Here is a 6,557-nt window from a genome sequence, read left to right on the forward strand (position 1 = left end):
TAACCTTAGGCTTGTTTATTAGACATTATATATTAATTACAAAACTTAAATGTGGCTTAGAAAAACCCATTAAATGTCACTGGAGCTGGAAAAAACAGAAGGAAAATGTATCTGTGTGTTGATCAAAATGTGTTTGTTTATCATTATTATTTTTTACATGTTGATTTCTTGCTGTCCAGTGTGTCTATTTTATCATAGATTAAATCTACATTTTTTAGAAACTACTTTTCATACGTTAAAAAAAACAAACAGTAAACTGTATCACTAGTTTCTAATAGACGTTTAGGACATTTAGTGTTTTGCTAGTGGAGAACTTAAAAACATAAAAGTCTTACTTTTCCTGCAATCATGCAGAAAGTGTAGGAGAAAGCTGCTACCTGTCTATGTTCATAATGTACAAAACCCAACAAAATACTAACGTTTGTCCCTTTTTCTTTTCTTGTGAAGACTTAGAAATAAGAAAAACAAGGAAAATAAGAAAAATAAGGAAAATAAGGAAAATAAGGAAAATAAGGAAAATAAGGAAACGATCCCTGGAGTGGTCGAGGCAGACCACATTCCTCCACAGAATAGTTTTTGGGAACTCTGTAAAATTCTCATTAATGATGAAAAAAAGAATAAGGCACTCTATGACTTAGTGATGAACGATAAGGATAGAATTGAGAAGTATTTAAAGGAGAAGGATGAGAACAAGAAGGATGAGAACAAGAAGGATAAGAACAAGAAGGATAAGAACAAGATGGATAACAACAAGATGGATAACAACAATATGGATAACAACAATATGAATAGGAAAACGCCTCCTAGTTTTTATGGAAGACATCTGATTTCCATGAACACTCTGCACTGGGACCATCAACGTGCACTGACTACTGCCAGCAGTCATGTATCCGTAGCATGCAGGTTTCGCCTAAACACCAACATGAACATTTGTCCTTCAACAAAATTAGTAGGTCAAATTTAAGTTCCAAATATTAACCTGTGTTTAATATTTATGTCCCCCAGAGAATTGCTGACTAAACATTTGGAAAAGGACACGTGGTTAAAGCACTGAAGCTGTCACTAATTATGGCCCACCCGGAATCCTCGGACTACATACACACTGTTGGTTTTTAATATTTCTCCCCCAATTATTATTATATAATCATCAACAATTATTGCAGAGACTCTACAAGTGAATCAGTATAAAACAATAAATTCCAAACTTTACAGTATTTATATATTATTATTTATAAAAACAAAGCTTCTTCTAATTAAATACATATTTTTAAAAAATGATGCTAGAATTCAAATGTTAATTTTACTGTCACTTTCAAATAAAAGATGTTTACAGCACAGTTTTGTTCTTTACCCTTGTGCTACAGAACTGGGTATAGACACCTCAGGTCCAGACAACAACACACCAAAGAGTGAGGTCGAAGGTTAGTAAAAAGGTTTATTGCTTTGGAATACTCTAAAGAGGCAACCAAAAGTATTATAGTCTAAAAAATCCAATATAGGACAGTCTGCAAAGAGTCAAAGACAGAGTTCAGCCAACAAAAACAAAAGAAATATATACAGTATATATAAAACGGGCAGAAAATGCAAACAAAAGAATGAAAAATTAATCCACCTTTCAGACCACCTTAAAAAAGCCTGTTTCACCACAGACCCCCTTCTGAAACACCCAGCCAGAACGTTCACTTTGTAGTAGAGGTTGACACATCCAGTTGTGGCGCACACAGGAAATTATTTTCATGTGCATTTTGATCTAGAAAATTGACCCCCGCTATAGCGGATCTCTGGAGGAATGGCGACACTGGCTTAAGGGACGCCATGACACAGTACATCAATCTACATGCCCTGAGCCCATCTTACCACCATCCATATTATTCACCCTGGTTCATTGGGACTCGCCCAACAGTCTGAGCCGCCACCTTTAAAATGCACCACCACCAGACATTATGTTCCCACCACCTTGTGCCCTTGAGTGCTCCACTGGGTCCACACAGTCATTAGCTCTGTTCATCCAGGTATTCAAAAATCATATCTGTTCTCCAAAATGCCTTCTGGTGGCCCTCCCTTGCCAAGGATGTTGAAACTTACATCAAAGCTGTGTCCAGCCCACAATGAGCCACCAGGTTCCCACAGGACTCCGAGAACCAATGCCTATTCTGCTGTGACCCTGGTCTCACCTCTCTCCAATCTTTCTCCAAAAGATATACCATGATTTTCATGGCCACTGACTAGTTCTCAAAAGCCTGTCATTTCATAACTCTAAAAGGGCTTCCCATGGCCATCGAGACTGAACCGTTAGCAGGCTCTCTAACATAGTGTATAGTAGACTGAAAAAGGCAGAAATACTGGATCCTAGGATTATTAATGTTTTGGTGTTTAATATGTATTTTACCTTTACTATACATAATTATCAAATCACTGCAATGCTTGAGTTGCCACACTGATCAAATCTAATTTTTTCTTTATACCTCTATATTTCTCAGGTGGAACTAATCAATCAGATGTGGATGTGAACCCCAGACTTACACTAGAGAATATGAACAAATACTACAAAGATGGATTTAAGAAAATTGTAAATAAATACAAGGAGATAAAAGTGATTAAAGAAGAAGAAGCAGTTAAACTGATTAAGTGGGTGGATGAAGATAAATATTTGTGCAAAGAAGAAGAAAAAGAAGAAGAAAAAGAAGAAGAAGAAGAAGAAGAAGAATAAGAAGAAGAAGAAATAAAAAAAATAAATGTAAATTACATAATTAAGATTTGCAAGGACAAGCTCAGTCAGAACCCAGTCCCAGCTCAGTCCCAGGCCCCCACAAAGAAGAGGAATGTGTTTGCATTAAGGCGTGAATCTGTGCCAAATCAATCTGGTGTACCAGATGATCAGGAGTTGCATACTGAAACGTTTGGTATAAATAAAAAACGGAGGTTTGCAAAAAGAGATTTTGACTAATTAATACAAATATTTAGCTCTAAGCTAACTAGTAGCTTAAAGTAGTTTTTGAAAAAAAAAATCGAGTCTGTTGTTAAAAGAGAGAGTGAGTTTTATATATATATATATATATATATATATATATATATATATATATATATATATATATATATAATCAATATTTAATCATTCTAGATTTCTATTGCTTAGCTGGAGAATGTTAAAAGGTTATAAAATAAATTAATCTCTGTGTATGATGAATATCTAACCTCCTGTCTGCACCATTATTACTTTATATTATTAGATATCTACACAGAAATCAAACCAATAATCATGTCCTAATTTTGTACAAACATTACACATCCTTAATAAAACTGAGATGAAGTGACCATGTATTAAAAAGCAAACACAATGTATGATGAGACAAATAAACAATAAATCTGAACATTAAAGATGTTGTTACTGTTTTCAAATATTTTAAAATCCATATTTACACCCATTTTTTATCAATTATTTTTTGCTGTCATTTTCCTTTTTAATTTGTTGTTTCTATTGTATTTTCCACTTTCCTCTTTTGCTATTTCATTTTCTATCATTTTTTCTTTTTTAAATTAGCGGAGCCTTTAGGGGCTCCAGGAGCACTGGTTAGGTGTATTACAGGAGCCATGGCACTGGACATTGCAGGTAATCTTAGGGTCTTAGGCAAGCATAGGTTCTCAAATGACGTTTTCCTTGTAGGAGCTGATGATATGTGCCTTCCTTATTCAAAGGTTACTAAGTGTAATATTGTAGAGGTGTGTGAATTAGCCATGGTGATGCCCAATACTGTAATATTGGACTAATAACCTCACTAATAATGAGGTGTCAGATCCATCAGCAGGCTTTCTGTGTGTTCTGCTTTGTGTTTTAGTTTAGTTTTAAAAAAACTTCTGCCAGCAAAATACATACGCTGTAACTGGGAACATATAACACTGGCTAACGTTATTAAATGTGACCTGATAGAAATAGCTCATGTTTCTGTGAACGGACAGAAAATGAGAAAAAAAAACTAGCATCCATCGTCACATTTACACTAAGTTAACTTATTAACATTTAACTAACATTGGTTTTAGGGTAATCATTTATTGTCAGAAAGATTTCTATATATTAGACTATTTACACTCACCGTTTCAAAGTGCTTTAAAAAATCCACGGTTTGCGCACCGAGGACCAGACAGCACATTGTCAGGTCCTGTTTGATCAACATGGGTGAGTCATTGTTCTGAAAAACATGCACATTTATTTAACAGTTTGGTTTTTCAAGCTTGGTGTTAACTTCAGCGAACAATTTGCTTATAAATTTGGTTAAGAATTTGGTTATGAATCCAATTACTCTTTAAACAATAAACATCACCTTTTGGTGTCTGAATCTCACCCATGTAGGTTCCATGTTGGTACAGTATGTGTATATTTATTACACATATACAACTGCAGATAGGCCAACTGATCAGAAGGTCATGAGTTTGAATCCCAGGTCCACTAAAAGGTGCCACTGCTGGGCCCCAGAGCAATTCTCTTATCACCCAATTTCTCAGTTAGATAAATTGAAAAAAAAAAAATTAAGTAACTCTGGATAAGGGTGTCTGCTAAAAATACACTCCAAGGGCATGATGGTTTTGCTCTTTGAGATTGTGTTTCCAGGCAATTTCAGCAGCCGTGCTCAGGTCTCTTCTCAGTCCGGGAACAAACTCATGATGGCTGACCACCTTATCATCACATAGGACATGCTGAAACATGATGTCGATCGGCAGCATCAGAATATGCCCAAACATAAGATAAAAAGGTGCAAACCCAATCAGATCAATCTCAGATCATCAGTTCATACTCACACCAGCCCTTTGTCTTCATTTTCATGTTTAATGAATGTTACGTGAAGCTGCTGGCTGTACCTGCATGATTTTTATTCATTGTACCACTGCACATGATTGGCTGCTTACTGTAGGTAATTGCATGATTAAACATGCAAATAAATAAATAAAGTGGCCAGTGAGTGTAACAGTCATTCATTTGGGTCTTTTTTCACACTCTCCCGCAACGCTGTCTCTATGGAACCGGGCAGGAATCAAGCGCGTCTCCCCTGGAGGTCTTAGTCGAGCCTGACACTTATCAGCCAATCAAAAAAAGAGCCTACACAATAGCCAATCAGAAAATAGCACTATTGTATCTGGGTAAGATTTAACACAACAACCAATGAAAAAAAGCAGATCCTGGAATTGTTCATCATCATCCTTGTTCACCCACAGAGAAAAGCACTGGAGCTGCGAGCATCACTTTGAGCACAGAGTAAGTCATGATCTCCTGTTGTAATGTTACAACTAATTCACAACTTGTTTGACACAAACAATGACATTGTGACTGCTGTTAGAGACGTTTCCCAGATCATCAGCAGGTGTTTTTCATCAGTGTCTGTAACTTAGTCAACAGTTTTACAGCCTGTTCACTGACAACACCTGCTCAGAACAAGTAGTCTAGGGCCAGTGGTTCTCAAACTGGGGGCCCTGAGATGGTGCCAGGGGGCCCCGGTTTACTGACAACACCTGCTCAGAACAAGTAGTCTAGTGCCAGTGGTTCTCAAACTAGGGGCCCTGAGATGGTGCCAGGGGGCCCCGGTTCACTGACAACACCTGCTCAGAACAAGTAGTCTAGGGCCAGTGGTTCTCAAACTGGGGCCCTGAGATGGTGCCAGGGGGCTCCGGTTCACTGACAACACCTGCTCAGAACAAGTAGTCTAGGGCCAGTGGTTCTCAAACTGGGGGCCTGAGATGGTGCCAGGGGGCCCCGGTTCACTGACAACACCTGCTCAGAACAAGTAGTCTAGGCCAGTGGTTCTTAAACTGGGGGCCCTGAGATGGTGCCATGGGGCCCCGGCTTTATGACATTTTATAAAACAATGAATACAAGTGGGGCCGCATGCTGAAAAATGTTTGAGAACCACTGGTGTAGGCCTAGTCAGTAGTTTAAGTCAGTAGTAAAGAGTAGTTTTTATCAACTTAGACTGAAGGCTGAAACCCATCCTTAATACTAAAGACCTACAGGTCATAGTGCATGCTTTTACTACCTCAAGACTGGACTATTGCAACTCTCTGTATGTTGGGATAAGCAAACACAATTTATCTCGTCTGCAATTAGTGCAGAATGCGGCAGCTAGGTTTCTAACTGGCACAAAAATTAGAGAACACATAACTCCAGTATTATCTACTCTTCACTGGCTTCCAGTCCAGTATAGAATTGATTTCAAAATTCTATTGATGGTTTTTAAAGCATTTCACAACATCGCTCCGAGCTATATCACCAACTTCTTAAAGGACCATACAACAGTCAAGTCGCTGAGATCAAGATATAAACTTCTACTGGCAGTTCCCCGTTCCTCAAAAAAATCTAGGGGCGATAGAGCTTTCATGGTCATCACCCCCAAACTGTGGAACAGCCTCCCTTTGCACATTCGGCAGGCCTCAACTTTAGAAGGTTTTAAGTCTCAATTAAAAACGTATCTTTTTAATTTAGCGTTTGTTGAGAATAGACCTTGTTTAGAGATAGTTTCTTGATGCTTTTATATATTTTATTTCATTTTATCTTTTTCCCTTTTATGTAT

The 6,557-nt window shown here is 37.6% G+C and overlaps 1 long non-coding RNA gene across 1 annotated transcript; it reads left to right on the forward strand.

Annotated features, from left to right (window-relative positions):
* The first annotated feature begins 507 nt into the window (after positions 1–507).
* On the forward strand, positions 508–2,856 carry LOC132849157 (uncharacterized). Its single transcript, XR_009648821.1, has 4 exons — positions 508–903; positions 1,006–1,104; positions 1,365–1,421; positions 2,481–2,856. It is a non-coding gene; the product is annotated as an uncharacterized LOC132849157 (long non-coding RNA).
* Positions 2,857–6,557: the final 3,701 nt, after the last annotated feature.

Source organism: Tachysurus vachellii, chromosome 7 (genome assembly GCF_030014155.1).
Source record: "Tachysurus vachellii isolate PV-2020 chromosome 7, HZAU_Pvac_v1, whole genome shotgun sequence".
Taxonomy (NCBI): Eukaryota; Metazoa; Chordata; class Actinopteri; order Siluriformes; family Bagridae; genus Tachysurus; species Tachysurus vachellii.